Below are 17,819 nucleotides of genomic sequence, written 5' to 3' on the forward strand. Positions count from 1 at the left end.
AAGTAGTGGTTCTCCAAGTGATGATAGCTTCCCTTCCCTGGGCCTCAGCTTTCTATTCTATGAAAATGGAGAGATTAGAGGGCATAATGTGAGGAAATCCTTCCTAGCCTGAAGCTTTGTGATTCATTAAATGCTGGGTTCTTCATGATGAAGCATTCACCCCTCTTCCTGCTTCACACCCAAACCACTCATGGGACATGTAGCTACTGTGTTATCTAAATCATAGCCAAATCCTGGTGTGGGGTGTTGGATGCCACCAAATCCTGGTGGTGGGTGTGTATCTTATGAAAACCCAGGAATGAACAGAAGAACAAGAATGGGAAGCAGCAATGAACCCATCCCCTGGCACAGGGAGGTGAAGGATGGAATGAAATGAGGCAATCTTGCAGAAGCAGAGGACCCTTTATTTCTCAGCTCCTCTGCCTTTATAACACTTCTACCACAACAGTCCCTCCCACCCTCAAGTTCCCATCACCCTGATCCAAGGAAACAATCAAATGTGGAAGCTACTGAAATTTATCCTTAATAATAAGATGGCTTGAAATTTAATAAACACATGGCTTGACTACTCCAAACATGCCATGCTGTGTTGATAAAAACCATGAAGTGTGTTTCTATGATCTTAGCCATCTAACCTAATCAACCTGTGGACCCAGATTGGGACTCACAGTGCTAAGGCAGGACATTACACAGTTACACACAGTGCTAAGGCAGGACCATTAGCACACAGTGCTAAGGCAGGACAAATAATTTTGATTTCCATTTTTATTGGTAATTTTCATTTTAAATAATTTCAAGCTTACAAAAAATTTCAAGAATAATACAAAGAACTCCTTTATACCTTTCACCCAGATTGTCCAATTGCTCACATTTTGCTAATTTGCTTTATCCTTCTTGGTTCACATATATGCATACAATTATAGGGTTTTCTAAACCATTTTAGAGAAGGTTGCAGACACAGTGCCCTTAAACACTCCTATGTGTGTCCTAAGGCAAGGATATCCTCTACACAAACCTGGCACAATAATATCAATCATGAAGGAATGCATATAGGTACTATTATCTATTCTAGACTCCGTATAGTTCATCAGTTGTGTTTATCATACATTCGTATAGTTTATCGAATGCCGTCATGACTCCTTGTCTTCTTTATTCTGGAACAATTCCTCAGTCTTTCTTGTTTTTATGATCTTTCATTTTTGAAGAGTACAAGCCAATGGTTTTATAGAATGTCTTCAGTCTGAGTTTGTCAATAGGTTAGATTCAGTCCATGCATTTTTTGCAGGAAAATTATACAACTGAGGTTGTGTCCTCAAGACATCATTACAGGAGTCTCACAATATCAGTTTGTCCCATTGCTGATAGAGGTTAACTTTGATCTCTAGGTTTGGATGATATCTGTCAGGCTTCTCCACTCTAAAGTTACTATTTCCCCTTAAGAATTAATAAGTAGGACAATAATTTGAAGATATGTTTATATCTTTTTTTTAACCAAACTTTCACTTTGTAGCATTCAATAATAATTCTTGCCTGAATCAAATATTATCACAGTTGTCAAATGGCAATGTTTCTAAATTCATTATTTCTTCTACATGTATTAATTGGTATTCATTCTACTGTAAGGAAGAATTTCTTCTTCTCCTTTATTATCTATCTTTCATCTATGTATGTATGTATGTATGTATCTATCATCTGCTTATCATCATCTATCACTGACTCAAGGTTTTTAATTTTACTCAATAAATTATAATATTTTATCAGTATTTATTTCAATGTTTAAATGGTCTCAGAGTTGGCCATGGGAGCCCCTTTGAGCTTGTTCTTCTTTCCTGTTGACATGGGTCTATAATGCTTTGAACTCATCCTTACTTTCTGATAAGACAACTTCTAGGTTCATATTTGTTTCTTTTGCTGGAATTCATGGTGAGTTGTATTTGGAACCAATACCTGGATGCTAATTGTGCTCATTGCTACCAAGATGCCACTGTGTCCAGGCCACTTGTTCTCAGCCTGGGGCAGTAATACCTCCAAATGGACATTTGGTGATGACATTTCTGGTTTCATAACTTGGAGAAAGCTACTACTGGCACCTAGTGGATCAAGTATGCTGCTAAACATCCTACAACACACAGCATGATCCCACAACAAATAATTATTAGGCCCAAAATATCTATAATGCTGAGGTTGAGAAACCTTGTTCTAGGGTCCTCAGTAGGCCTAGGAAATACACACAAGAACATACTGTATTATCTATCTGCTCAAAACCATGAGTTAATATTGACAGAAATTTCAACACAGTCAGACTCATCCTAGTCCTTCCTTTATGTAGCTGTTGTTCCTTTCCCTGATAGTTATTTCAGTGTTTCACAACTTATTTTCACAGGACCCTATTTCTAAAGGTGACTGAAAAGCATTAGCTGTCCTCATACTCTCCCTTTATAAAAAAAATAGGACACAAGGATTAAAATCATCTATGAAAGTTTGAAGAGGATTAACCAGATTTTTTACTGCAGATATTTTCTGTTTCAGAGAGTATTCTACTGTGCATTCGTATCTCTGAGAAGAGGCTTTTGTATACAGAATATTTTCAATGTCTTGGTTCAGGTAATTCTTAATAATTTAATTAAGAAGACTTATTAATACATCAAGCTACATTTGTGTTTCATGCAACTATTTGCATACTGTTTTAGATCTTTTTCATTCTGTAAGGAATTTTCTTGTTGATACTGTCTTTAGATTTTGTCATGAACATAAAAAATTTTGTGCTTTTGAGAGAATCCAATGTTGAAGAATATTTACAGGGCAGGTTTATTCCATAAAACATCTTTATAAGATAAAGTGTGTGTGTATGTGTGTGTGTGCGCACACACACACACACACACACGCACCTGGACAAATGGTCAGGCACTTGTTATTCCACAAGGGTCTAAGAGATACCTCTTACCAGTCTTGTAATGAGCCTGGCTCACCCTCATTCAGTAGCTCCTCTGTTTCCCTTGAATGTCTTATTGCCTTCTCCAGATTCCAGCACCAATATTTTTGGAATTATCAATTGCTTGGAAGCATGGTGGATTTTCTTTAAGTTAGCATCACATTGGAGATACATTCACTTTCCTTATAAGCTTTCTACCAACAGCACATCCTACTCCATGGCAGTTTCTTTTCATGAGGCCCAGGCCAGTGGTCTCATCAACTGATGGGATGAGCATCAACTGTTTTCTGTACACCTCTAAGTGGTGCCTTTGTGCCTTACATCTGGCACTCTGTATCCTTGCTGACTGCTGCAGTCCCAGCCCCCAGCACAGGGCTCAGTAAGTGACTTATTGAATGAATGAATCTTTCCACAATGGTAAGAAGCTTGCAAGAAAGAGTGTTAGTGTAGAATTTGTATGCAGGCTCATCACACCCCACAGCTGTAATCTTGTCACTGGCACTGCCTGGGGTGTCTGAACTCTCCAGTGAAGTCCCTTTTTAAAGGTGGAAATTGAATCCATTTATTCAGTCAGTGAAAAAAAAGTTTATGTTGTGCCTACTGTATGTCAGGGATGATTTTCTCATCAACAAGTGTATATTTGCCTATAGGTGGTTATAAAGAGAAAATCTTCCAGAAATTGCTTGGCACAAGGACACACTTGAGAGAGAGTCCCAAGTATTGATGATGAATGATTCAACCTCTGGGTCACCCTTCCCAGGATCATATTGTCACCCCTCTCCAATTTGGCAGTTTGACATTTCTTCCCAAGCCTTTGCTATTTTTCAAGAAAATGCAAGAGTTATCCAGGCTCTGGCAATTGAAAGTGAGAGTTCTAACAAATAACCTCAAAGTCAATATAACCTCGCAGTTACAGCCAGCGAGATGTCTACCCTGAAACATCTTATTCACACCAAGAAGGTCTCCAATGTACCCATAAATATATATTTATCTAATATGTGGATTGAGGGACTGTGCTTGGCATAGGCACATTATGGAGAATGAGAGGAATATTGTATTGCCTTCAAGGAATTTATTCCAAATAATATCCTACTTAGCAAAAATAATCGGAAAAGATTACTTTGAAGAGGTGACATTTGAGCTAAAATCTGAAGGAAGAGAAGAGCCAGCTCCAGAAATCAAGGAGACTGGTACTTGTAGAAAACAACCACATGAGCTGACCCTGGGCCAGAAAGGATCTTAACCCTTGAAGCTCTTGAATGAAGTCTCAGGGACTGATGGGGCAGGTAAGGAGTGGGTGTGACAGATGAACAGACATCAGTTCATGCCATACTGAATACACCCTCCTAAGAGTTTGTATTTTATTCAGAAAGTAATGAGAAGCCTTTGAAAGGTTTTACAGAGACATAACATGAGTGTGGCCATAATGAGGGGACTGGGTATTAAGTTAAGAATGGAAGTGTGGAGAACAGTCAGGGGAACATTGCAGGGACCCAGGGAAGAGAGGGATGTGACCTGGGCCACTATAGTTGCAAAGACATGGAGGTAGAAGAAAGACTGAAGATGCACATGAGAGGTGAGTGTTCTGGGTTGGGTGTGGGTATAGCGGGTGTGGGGGGGAATGGAGAAAAACTGCCACCCATACTTGGGCAAATGACAATGACAGTTACTGAGCTCACCTGAGGATGTGCCCACAGCCCTGGGATTGAAGAGGAATACAGAACTGTACTCAGAGATCACTGGGAGAGCCATGGCTGTTAGATTGTGGGTCTTAGGTGATGACCTGTGGATTTCAGTCTAAGGAATAGCTTTTATTAATTGATTGATTGATTAATTATTTTTAATAGATTTTTATCTTTTTCTTAAGTTTATTTATTTTGAGAGGGGGGAGGGACAGAGAGAGCAGAGGAGAGAGAGAATCCCAAGCAGTCTTCATACTGTCAGCACAGAGCCCCACAGAGGGCTCAAACTCACAAACTGTGAGATCATGACCTGAGCTGAAGTCAAGAGTTGGATGCTCAACTGACTGAGCCACCCAGGCACCCCAGCTTTTATTAATTTAGATTAATAAAGGTAGGACACCTCTGTGTTTGATAATGGCCTTAATTTGGGGTGGTATCACAATGTCTTTTTTAAATGAAAGAGTGACAGAAGATTTTTTTCATTGACACTCTTATTTGAAAACACAAAACAGCAATTGTTCATTAAAATAAACACCAATTACATGAACACAATCTGCCACCCACAGAGTAGAGGGTGAGATATTACAATTACATGAACACAATCTGCCACCCACAGAGTAGAGGGTGACTTTGGGACTATGTCAGAGTTGGTGGGGGGGACATGTAGGGGTCTGAGAGACCGAGGGTGTCTGGGAGGATCTAAGGAGGGAAGAGGCCCATAGAGGGGAAACCCCCACCCACAGTGGAAGAGAGGCTGATATGCTGAAATGTCAAATATGAAGATGAAGACACCAAGAAGAGAATCCCTAAAAGTATTACATCAGCCACAAGGCTAAGGGCAATTGTAATATCTTCATCACTCTGAGCTTTAAGTCCTGCTAAGTTTATGAGTTTGCAGAGAATTTCTGTAAGGCTTGGACTTGCATCCTGCACTTGAGCACATTAACCACCAGAGGGGAATATTCACACACTGATGATTGCTGCTTCTTCCGTAGATTGTTGTTAGAGCCTGTCTGTGCTGCATTTTCTAAGGTGTTCCTTGGGTGACTTAGGATCCAACTTGAGGAAGGGAGTTTTGCAAGCTAAATACTCCCATAGTGCTGTCTCAGATTCTGGAGAACCCCATCTTCTTCGCTCTGTGTTTCTTGCTTTGGGCTATGTGTGCACATCAGGTGTTACAGAATAGAGCCAGTGCCAGTAGGTGGCAGCAGGCTCCCATTATACAACTGTTCAGCTGCAATGCCTAGAACTAGACCCCCCAGGAAGGAAAGATGGACCTAGAAATGGCCACTGTGGAAGGCTGAGACCTTCTGAAAGCAGAAGACAATGACTCTGATTACCTATATGTGCAAGTCTGTATTCTGCCTTCTCTTCTCTTTCTTGTCTCCATCATGTCTCTACTCTCTCACTGCCCTTTCCCCTTTCTGAAGCCATCTACCTCTTTCTTGTTCATTGCTATCTCTGAGAGACAGAAGCATGAGTGTCAGGGGACATTGCTTTTGTTTCAGAGGTTAACAACGGTGTGTGACCCATTTGTAATGGATATGGTTTCTCATCCAATGTGACATGACTGAGTAGAATTTCAGCAAAGTCCTGATCTAATTAGAACCTGCAGACCCAGGATTCCCCTTATGGTCACCTGCTCAGACCTGGTGCTTACCCTCTGATCCAAGAAGCTTGGTCTTTCCCCATTAAGCTTCACTATTATCACCATCACCTTCAACATTTTAATCACCACGACTGCGACTACCACCGCTACTACCATCACCATCACTGCCAATATCACCACCATCACTATCACTTATCAGCATCACCACCATCAGCACCATCATGTTATCATCACCACCATCACTATCATCACCATCATCACCACCATAAACACTGTCATAACCACCATCACCACCATTGCCATCACAACCATCATTACCACAATACCCACCATCACTTCCATCACCATTGCCATTACCTTACCACCATCATAACCATCATCACCACCACTACTGCCATCAATGTCATCATTACCATCATCATCATTATCATCATCACCACCATCATTACCATGATTACCACCATCACCACCATCATCACCAGTACCATCCACCATCACTTCCACCATCACCATGATTAACACCATCATTTCCATCATCACCAACATTACCACAAACACCATAATCACCACTTCCAGGTGTCAGCAGTTATTCTGTATCAGACATTGTGCTATGGCCTTTATAAACCTTATTTCATTACATAACCACCCTGTTTTCATGTTTACAGGCAAATTGGAGGTTCTGATTGGTGTGAACTGAGATATGAAAGAACAAGGATCTGCTTCTCTCAAGAACTATCTTAAAATAAAAAAGATGAAAAGACTTAGTTTCTTTCTTAGCTCCTATATGCTGGACCTTCCCCAGCTAGCTCTGATCTGAACATCTGCAACCATGCCTTCTCTGGCTCCTTGTCTCATCCTGATTTCCTGGTTCTTAAATTTTCAGAGAGTGGCATCCCTTGCCCCATGACATGCCATCATCTTGCCCTCTATAGCTTTACCCCTCAGTTTAATCCTTCCTGTAGCCTGGCCTTTAGGTGTATGGGGCTCCTTGCTATTCTGCCTGCTATTCTTGCTATTCACACACACACACACACACACACACACACACACACACCTGTCTGGGCTCACATGATTTTGCCCTTCTGGAGAGTTTGCCTCTACATTGTCACTCCTCCCTGAACCTTTGCTTCCAAGATCCTATCTGTTTGTCAGATTCAGGTCTCTATGAACCCTGTCTATGAATTCCTCTCAGGTCCATTCAGCTCAAAATGAACACTTCTCTTCAATTCCTACAATATTTTGTGTTCACTTTGTTACTATCCTCACTTAGGGGTCTTTATTACTCGTATAAATATGTCTGTTCCCCATTAGGCCATGAATTCCCAGAAGTCAGAAACTGAATCTTCCCTTTCCCCTTGTGATTTACCTGTCAGACATCACTGAACTAGTCACAAAGACTAATGATAGTAATAGTAATAATATCTGCTAACAATGAACATGGCAATCACTAATTCATTTTAGCCTCACAATAACTATTTGGTAGTAATTATTATTATCATCCTCATTTTACAGATGAGGAAATTGAGGCATAGAGATGTTAAGAAAGTATCTCAAAATTCACAGCTTATAAATGGAACAACCAAATTTTTAAATCATATAGTCTGGATCCAGAAGTCATGCTCTTGACATGAGGTTAGATGTCCGAGCTGTCTACAGTCTTCATATCCTTTGACAGTTCTGTTCTGGTCAATGGTTAAGCCATGTTTGAGCTGGAGCTCAGTGGATGGGGCCTTTTAAAACTCCAGGGTCATTGCCCCCTCACACAGGTCTTGACACTGATTTAGTTCATTTGTCTTGGCCCAGACTCTCCTTCTGTCTGAAATTCCTTTTCCCTTATGTTACCTCCATGACTGCTCCTCATCTATTGTGATTCAGCAGCTATTACATCTCCATGAAGGTGACTATCTAGTGTGGGCCACTCAGAACAATTGCAAGTGGTTTATCTAGAAGGCAGTTCCAGGGAATACTTTTGGGATAGTTGGAAAATTTGAAGGGGAAGGGAAGGCAGCTGATACAGGGAATATGAATTGTCAGGCAGCTACTTTGGGCAACTAGGGCTCAGTCCTGCTGCAAACTTCTGGAAGATCATGGAGAACAGGTAGTGGGCATCAGTGAGTGCCCACTGGGTATATTGCCAGAGGCACTAGTCCTCTGGCATTTACCTATTCCACTAGTGGAGGCAAACTGATGCTGGTGCTGGCAGTTGGGAAGTGAAGGGGTAGACACTGTGGTAGGAAGACCAAAAGGATGAGGGTAGCATCTACCTCAGCTTCCATGATGCTCTCTCCTCCCTCAGCCCTCTGGGTGGGTTTAGTGCCCCTGCCCTGAGCTCTCCAGGGCCCTATTCCTTCTCTGATTTGTTTGCTTGTCCAGAAACCAACCTTCCCTGCCAGACTGCACATTTATTGATGGTCAAAGGATTTTTTTCTTTTATTTCTCCAGCACCTGAGAAAGTATCTGGCACACAACATATGCTTATAAATATATGAGGAACAACAAAATTAGGCCCGTATTATGACAAGCCTGAAAAAATCTCTCACCTCTTGATTCAGAAACTTTAATTTCTGGAGGAATACTCTTAAATAATTAAAAGAGAAAAATATTTTACAGAAGCTACAGAAACAAAAAGCAAATTGCTTCATGCAATTTAGAAAATCACCCAGAAAAAATTATAATACATAACAAGGAAACATAAGAGAAGGAAAAGGTAATCAACATTAATGAGACTCAGAAGCAAAATGAGGTAAAAGTGAAAATAAATCACCAGTGGGGTGAAGCTCATTCTCTTCTTAGTAGACCGGCAATCAAGCAAGAAACCCACCAGAAACAAAATGCTGGCATCCCATGGTAGTTACGAGTAGCATCCATGGGAAAACAATTGTAGTGGCAACTTGGTAAACTTGGTGGCTGAACTGGATGACATTAAGTGATCATTTGTGTGTTGTGTCAAGTTGATACATAAAACCAGTATGCAGTGAAATGTTTTTATTTATATACTTTAAAGAAGTTTTAATATACTAAATTGCAGCATATCCCAATCATGTGGTTTTGGAGCCTCTGTGTCAAAGATGTCCAGGGAAGAGAAATCGATTGGCAGAAAAAAGTGACTTTGAGTCCTCCTGCTGCCGCCTTATAGCCTGTGCTTCCTGCAGAAGATTCAGACATCTGCCAGGTGTATTTAGGTGGGCACTTGTGGCATCCACTAGGGCTGTCTTCTAAATATTCCTATTTCTACTCATGGGAATAAGATAGCATCATATTCTCCCTTCCTTCGAGTCAGGTATAGTCACATGACTTGCTTTGGCCAATAAAACAGAAGAGGAACTGAAGTGTGTCACTTCCAGTAGCACTTTTGAGAGCTGGTACACACTGCCTGGTGCCTGGTGTTGTTCCCAGTGGTGTTTTCTTCACCCTCTTGGACCCAGAATGAATACAGCAGGGAGCAGAGCCCCCAGCAAACATGCAGTGCATCTGTGGAAGAAGGAGAACACAGCAACTGAGGGTTATATTGCTGTCTTATCACTGAGATTTGGGGCTGTTCATTACCACAGCATAGCCTAGACTGTTTTAACTGCTGCAACAATTTCAAAATGTGGAAAATGGGCCTCACAAAGACTAAGGAACTCTTCTGTTGTACATAAAGTCTATGCTTTCTTGTTTTTGACAATCAGGATCTAGACAGATTGAGGACAGAGACTTTTATTATTATTATTTTTAAATTTTAATGTTTACTTATTTTTGACAGACAGATGGAGTACGAGTGGGGGGGGGGGAGGCAGGAAGGGAGGGAGACAGAGAATCTGAAACAGGCTCCAGGCTCTGAGCTGTCAGCACAGAGCTTGACATGAGGCTCGAACTCATGATCCATGAGATCATGACCTGAGCTGAAGTCAGATGCCTAACTGACTGAGCCACTCAGGCACCTGGGGACTTTTTTTTATTAATGGAGAGCAGAAGAAGAAGAAAAAAAAACAGAGAAGAGGGAAAGGATGAATAAGGAGGAAAACAAAAGGAATAAGAATCAAACAACTACATGTGATGTTCATAACCTCTTTCTTGAAGTTTCTTCTTTTTTTTGTTATGAAAAAGAAAAAAGATCTCTCTTTAGTTAGGTAAAGGATATTCCTTATAAAGTTAATTTATATTGAGGTATAATTTGTTAGATAAATTCAGCTCTGGAATAAAAAGAATTTCCAGAGCATGGATATTTTATTATATTTGAATGAAATGTCCTGGGAAATACCTGCTAGATATTTACAAAAGATCTTTTGGGCTACATATAAAAACAAAAATTTTTATAGCATTTTGAAAAGTCAACTGCCTTCATATAGTTGTTGCAATAACTGTATTCATCTGGTTTAAAGCTCCTACAAATTCAGATGAACTTTAATACACCAAATACTTTTCCCTAATGACAGGTAGGTCACATAAACGTCACATGTCACCTTTGCCCCATTCACACCATGGGACACTTTACATTCATTAACAGAACCATCAGGTGCTTACAGAAGAGTTATTTATGTCTCCTCTGAAGTTTCGTCACACACACTGAATCAATATCTCTATAACCCCCAATAACATGCTTTGTAGGCAATGTCTTCTGGAAGGAGAAAGGAGACTTTGGTCCCATGTAATCAGGCACCAAGAATGTCTGGCTGTGCTCAAACTGCAAACCAACTCCTCTAGCTGAATGCAAGGCTCCTTTGGTTCTTAGAGTGTGTCTGATGCTTTTATGAGAATGAATTCTACCTCTTTCATTGCATTGACAAACTTAATACTGATCTTCCTGTGGTGACAGCCCTTGGAGAAAACTATTTGGTGTGACTGAGCAAGAAGGGAGGTGTTTTAGTTTGATGTAACAAAGTACCACATGCTGAGTAACTTAAATCACAGAAATTTGTTGTCTAACAGTCTAGAGGCTGGAGGTCCAAGATAAAGGTGCAGGAAGTGTTGGTTTCTTCTGAGGACCATAAGAGGGACTCTGCTACTGGCCTCTCTCCTTCATTTGGCAGATGGGCTTCTTCTCTCTGCCTCTTCACATCATCTTCCCTCTATGTGTGTCTGTTTCTGTGTGTCAATTACACCTTTTCATAGGGATATCATTCATATTCTATTAGGGGTCATGCTAATGACCCTATTTTAACTTGATAACCCCAGTGAATACCCCAGATCCAAATACAGTTACATTCTGGAGTAATTAATGACTTTGGGGATTAACATACAAGTTTGGAGTGGAGCTCATAACACATGTAAGGGAGTTGGGGTGGATCCATCTGCTCCAAGACTCAGTTATGTGTGATGATTCTGCTGTGATCCTGGGCAAGTAATTAGCTTCTCCAACTTTCAAAGTATTTTTTCTGTAGTATGACCTAAACATTTATATTGGTCTCAATTCAGTTCATCAAATAATCTTTGTATGTGACGATGAATTTACCAAAAGTTCACTCTTTGTTAGCTCCAACTCAGAGTATTTTTTCATTTTAGCATTCTTTTTTATGAATTTTAAGGTAAAACTATATAAATATGCCCCAACATTTCCTAAACTTCATATCTATATTCCCAGCTCTCTGTTGGACATGTCCATCCAACTATCTGAAGCTTAAATCAAATTCAAAACATCCACAAATGAGCTCATTATCTCACTTAATAATATCATCACCAGCCAGGTGCAGAATTGAAGCTGTAACATTTAGCTATCACACATAGTTGGCAGATATGGTCTCCAAGTATCTTGCATCTGTCAGGTCCCCTTCCCTGGTCCAAGCACTAGGCTCTTCTATACCAAGTTTATACTGTTACCATAGCTCAATAGTGAAGCACTCTGAATCTCTGCTTACTTTAAGGTGTTGGGATGCATGTGCCCCATTGAATCAGCATTTTTGTATCCTTTGGATAAGTACCTAGTAGTGCTGGGTCATAGGGTAGTCCTATTTTTAATTTTTTTGAGGCTCCTCCATACTGTTTTCCAGAGTGGAGGCACCAGTTTGCATTCCCATCAACAGTCTAACAGTCTAACAGTCTACGAGCCTTTCTTTGCATCCTTACCAACATCTGTTGTTTCCTGAGTTATTAATTTTAGCCATTCTGAGAAGTGTGGGTTGGCATATCATTTTTTTTTTGATTTGTATTTCTCTGATGATGAATGATGTTGAACATCTTTTCATGTGTCTCTCAGCCATCTGGATGTCTTCTTTGTAAAAGTGTCTATTCATGTCTTCTGTCCATTTCTTAACTGGATTATTTATTTTTAGGGTATTGAGTTTGATAAGTTCTTTATAGATTTTTGATACTAACCCTTTATCCAATATGTCATTTGCAAATCTCTTATACCAATTCTGTCATTTGCCTCTTAGTTTTGTTGACTGTTTTCTTTGCTATGAAGAGCTTTTTTCTTGGTGAAGTCCCAATAGTTCATTTTTTTGCTTTTGTATCCCTAGCCTCTGGAGACATTTCTAGTAAGAAGTTGCTGTGGCTGAGGTCAAAGAAGTTGTTGCCTGTTTTCTCCTGTAGAATTTTGATGGTTTCCTGTTTCACATTTAGGTCTTTCACCCATTTTGAATTTATTTTTGTGCATGGTGTAAGAAAATGGTCCAGTTTTATTCTTCCACATGTCGCTGTCCAGTTTTCCCAGCACCATTTGATAAAAATACTGTCTTTTGTTCCATCGGATATTCTTCCTTGCTTTGTCAAAGATTAGTTTGCCACATATTTGTTGGTTCATTTCTGGGTTCTCTGTTCTGTTCCATAGATACGTCTGTTTTTATGCCAGTACCATACTGTCTTGATGATTACAGCTTTGTAATATGGCTTGAAGTCGGAATTGTGATGCCTCCAGCTTTGGTTTTCTTTTTCAAGAAAAGTAAACTTTGGTTCCTTGGGGTCTTTTGTGGTTCCATACAAATTTTAGGATTGTTTGTTCTATCTCTGTGAAGAATGCTGGTGTTATTTTGATAGGGATTGCATTGAATGGGTAGATTGCTTTGGGTAGTATAGACATTTTAACAATATTTGTTCCTCCAATCTATGAACATGGGAATTTTTCTCCATTTCTTTGTGCCTTCTTCAATTTTTTTTTCCATAAGCTTTCTATAGTTTTCAGCATAAGATCTCTTATCTCTTTGGTTAGGTTTATTCCTAGGTATCTTATAGTTTTTGGTGCAATTGTAAGTGGGATCAATTCCTTGATTTCTTTTTCTGCTGCTTCATTATTGGTGTATAGAAATGCAACTAACTTCTGTACTTTGATTATATACCTGCAACTTTGCTGAATTCGTGTATCAGTTCTAGCAGTTTTTTGGTGGAGTCTTGGGTCTTCCACATTGAGTATCATGTCATCTGCAGAGAGTGAAATTTTGACTTCGTTGCCAATTTGTATGGCTTTTGTTGTTGTTTTTGTTTTTGTTGTTCTTGTTGTTGTTGTCTGACTGCTGAGGTTAGGACTTCCAGTACTATGCTGAACAACAGTGGCGAGAGTGGACATCTCTGTCATGTTCCTGACCTTAGGGGGAAAACTTTCAGTTTTTCCCCATTGATGATGATATTAGCTGTGAGTCTTTCATATATGGCCTTTATGATGTTGAGGCATGTTGCTTCTAACCCTGTTTCCTTGAGGGTTTATAGCAGCACTATGAACAGTAGCCAAATTCTGGAAAGAGCCCAAATGCCCACTGGCTGATGAATAAAGAAGATCACATCTTCCTTATTACACACACACACACACACATACACACACACAACGGAGTGTTACTCAGTGATAAAAAAGAATGAAATCTTGCCATTTGCAACAACATGGATGGAAACAGAGTGTATTATGTTATGCAAAATAAGTCAGTCAGAGAAAAACAAATGATTCCATTCATGTGGAATTTAAGAAACACAGCATATGAACATAGGAGAATGGAGGGAAAAATAAGATGAAAACAGAGCGGGAAGCAAACCATAAGAGACTCTTAAATGCAGAGAACAAAGTGGGGATTGCTGGAGGGGAGGTTGGTGGGGGGATGGGCTAAATGGGCAATAGACATTAAGGAAGGCACTTGTTGGGATGAGCACTGGATGTTATATGTAAGTGATGAATCACTGGGTTCTACTCCTGAAATTGATACTACACTGTATGATAACTAGGTTGAATTTAAATAAATAAATTTTTAAAAAGATGTTTTATTCGTCTTAATTTAAGAAATAGAGAAATGTATAAGAAATGTTTATGTACCCACACCAAAGAGAACTTTATGTCAATATCCATCTGCATGCAGTCAGTACAACCGAGTCCACCTCTGGACTTACATACCCCAGAAAATAAACCTCTTAAGTCTGGGGCAGGGATCTGTGGATTCATTGTTTCTTATTCAATTTGCAACCAAATGTATTTTACCTTTTTCCCCCCTTCACTCCAGAGGTAACTAACATGATCAGTTTTCATGTTGTAAAATTGTGTTGTTCTTTTTTTTTTTTTTTTTTTTTAACATTTTTCTACTTCTGGCCAGGATTTTGTTTCCTGTGGAGTAAGTCAATTACTTTCATACACTTTCTTCTCAGTTTCCAAAATCCCTTGGTACTATTTTATCTTCTACTCATCCTTGTGGATTTATTCTTAAAAAAATATGTGGGGGACATTGTTCTCAGTTTTTGGGGATTCAGGAAGGAGCAAGATTAGATGCATATTAGTAATCTCTAATTTTAATTCAGCAGTTGGTTTACTTTGTTACACAAATAGCATAAGATACAACACAAGAACTCATCCACAATCATAAACAGTCTTCATCAACCATTAATTTTGACTCATATGTCTGAGGGTGGCTGACTGTTCCAGCCTAATCCATTCTGGGTGTGCTGGGCACAGTTTTGAGGTGCTAGTTGGACACATATCAGTGCCTCTGTGTTTCTCAGCCTCTTTGAAGCATTGGGATACCCAGGGCATGTTCTAGTGACGATGGCAGAATGTGTGAGAACATTTCAAGTCTTTTCTTGCACCATGTGTACCTACACATCATTGGTCAAACTCAGCATCCTATCTCTGGTAGGGGTCCTTTAAATGTCACATGGCAAATGCTCAAATATAGGGAGGAGTGAAGACTTGGGAACTCAGTACAATCTACTATGGATGGTTGGGAAATCATAATACAATCTGCTCATTATGATTAAGAATCCATGATACAATCTAATATAGAAGATCACATCATACCTGCTCTGTTAAATGACCTCTGATTATTGTCTACTTCCATGAGCTGTCCCCCCCCCACCCTAGATATGATCCAAGGAATTTTTATTTATTGTTTTATTACACTTAGTGCATGCTTGCCAATAAGTTTTACGTAAATGAAATCTCTTATGATCATGGATTTTTGAGAAATGTTTCCATAAACAAAATAAATTATCTTTCATTCCTGTAGAAGATCATTGAGAGCTTTTAGTCATTGGGGAAAGTTTGGTGACCCTACAAAAGAAGGGAGGGGGAATAATGTACATTATTTCTCACATTTGGGGTGTAGATTACCCTTCTCTGAATCATTGCACACCGTTGGTGTTCCAATGAAAGCATCTACAAAGTGAGGGTTGCATGCTGATATTCAAAGCCATTGGTGTGGAATGAAAGTCGTGTCATTATACCACTCCACCTACATGTTCCATGTTATTTTTTGTAGCTGTCACTGGACTACTTGCTCAGATTACTCAGAGCAGGCCAAGTAGGCTGGCTTAGACCATGGGGCAGGATAACTTTATAGATAGCTGCATGACTCCAACCAATGCCCTTGAACCTCAAAGTGGGGCCATGATCTGGAATCTGATCACTTGCCCCTCTCTCTTTCATTTCTCCAAACCTCACAGTGATGTCTCTTAACTACATGTTTAGTTTGTTTCTTTGCTTAAAAGTTGTTTGGGACAACAACCTCTGACCTCACTGGTGTGGCTTATAGACCTACTGTCACACATGCACTGTTCCTTCTCCAGTATGATACTTCCCACAATGGAATCCCTACAGGTCCCTGTATACTGTACTCTCCCCAACCTCTTTCTTATCTTGGGCGGGAATATCTGCCTTGGTTCTCTTTGTCATTATATCCCCTAGCCTGAAATTGCAGCACAGGTGGGATAGGTGCCCCATCTGTGGCCCCTGCCACAAGGGGAGCTCAGGACCTTGTAACTGTTGCTGTCTGTCTTCAGCTTCCCCAGAGCCATGCCTGGCACACAATAGGTAGGATTTCTTAGAAGGGAGTATGAACTGATGGCCAAGATGTGGGACAAGAAAACAGATTGTGTCTAGTGTTTATGTTTGCATCATTACTATATGGTTTAATTGTATAATATGACACTTTATGACAGATATTTTCTAAATGTTCTTAGCTATTTCTGTTTGTTCTTCCAAGTGACTCTTAGCATCTTAAAAATGGTTGAATGTATTATGAATGGAACAATTTGAAACAAGTGAACATCTTTATCATATTTATCCTTATCATAAAAATATTGTGAAGCTCTAGTTATATAGATCATTTTATCTTTCTTCTCAGTGAAGAGTTATATAGATCATTGTATCTTTCTTCTCTTATTCTTCATAAAGAACTCACATGTTTCTTTAAGAAATTTTATTATGGTAAAATATATATAACATATAACTTGCCATTTTAACCATTTTAAAGTGTATAGCTCAGTGGAATTAATTACATTCACATTGTTGGACAACTATTACTACCATTCTTCTATAGAACTATTTTCTTCCCCATCCTGAAACTATATATCCACTAAACACTAATCCTCTATCCCCCTTTAACCTTCCTCCCCCAGCCCCTCATGAGCTGGACTACTCTAGCAACCTCATATAAGTGGAATCATACTGTAGTCATCATTTTCTGAATGATTTATTTCAGCATAATGTCCTCAAGCTTCAGCCATGTCACAACATGTCTCATAATTTTATTCTTTTTAAGGTTGAATAATATATTCAGTGTACATATATGCGCATACATATATGTATATCTGCTGGTGTACACCTGGGATGTTCCCACCTTTTAGTTTATTGTGAACAGTGATGTTATCAAAATTTCTGTGCAATGAAGATTTCTTTTTAAGGATATTGCTAGGCATTTTGTTGACTCTAAAAGTAGATTTTTTTCCTTATAAATTCTAATTTTTTTCTAGTATCTAGGAAAGGTGTTTATTGATGTCTAGATTTTTGTTACTGATTCAGCCATGTTGCACAACAACTACATTAATTCTCATAATTTTTAAGTTGATTATTCTGAGTTTTCCAGACATAGGAGAAAAAATCTTCTAAGATAAGGATCATCTATTTGTCTTTTCATTTCCCACATTTGTAGCTAACTGTGTTATACATTTGTTTGCATTTGCAGAAGACCATGCCTTATGTGTCTATTTATTCCCAGGACTTAGAAACACAAAAGGCAAGTAGAGCCAGTAAACAAGCATTCACAGAGTAATTCTGTGCCTCACATGGGGGCATGTTAAATGTCATGTGATGCCAATTTTATTTCTTTTGTCTTGAGCATTTTTAATTAACAACAATTATATAATATCACTTATTATTCAATTCCATTTTCAAAAACATTATTTCATTTTTTGAAAAGTCTTTATTTATTTT

This window comes from Panthera uncia (assembly GCF_023721935.1).
Source record: "Panthera uncia isolate 11264 chromosome A3 unlocalized genomic scaffold, Puncia_PCG_1.0 HiC_scaffold_11, whole genome shotgun sequence".
Lineage (NCBI taxonomy): Eukaryota > Metazoa > Chordata > Mammalia > Carnivora > Felidae > Panthera > Panthera uncia.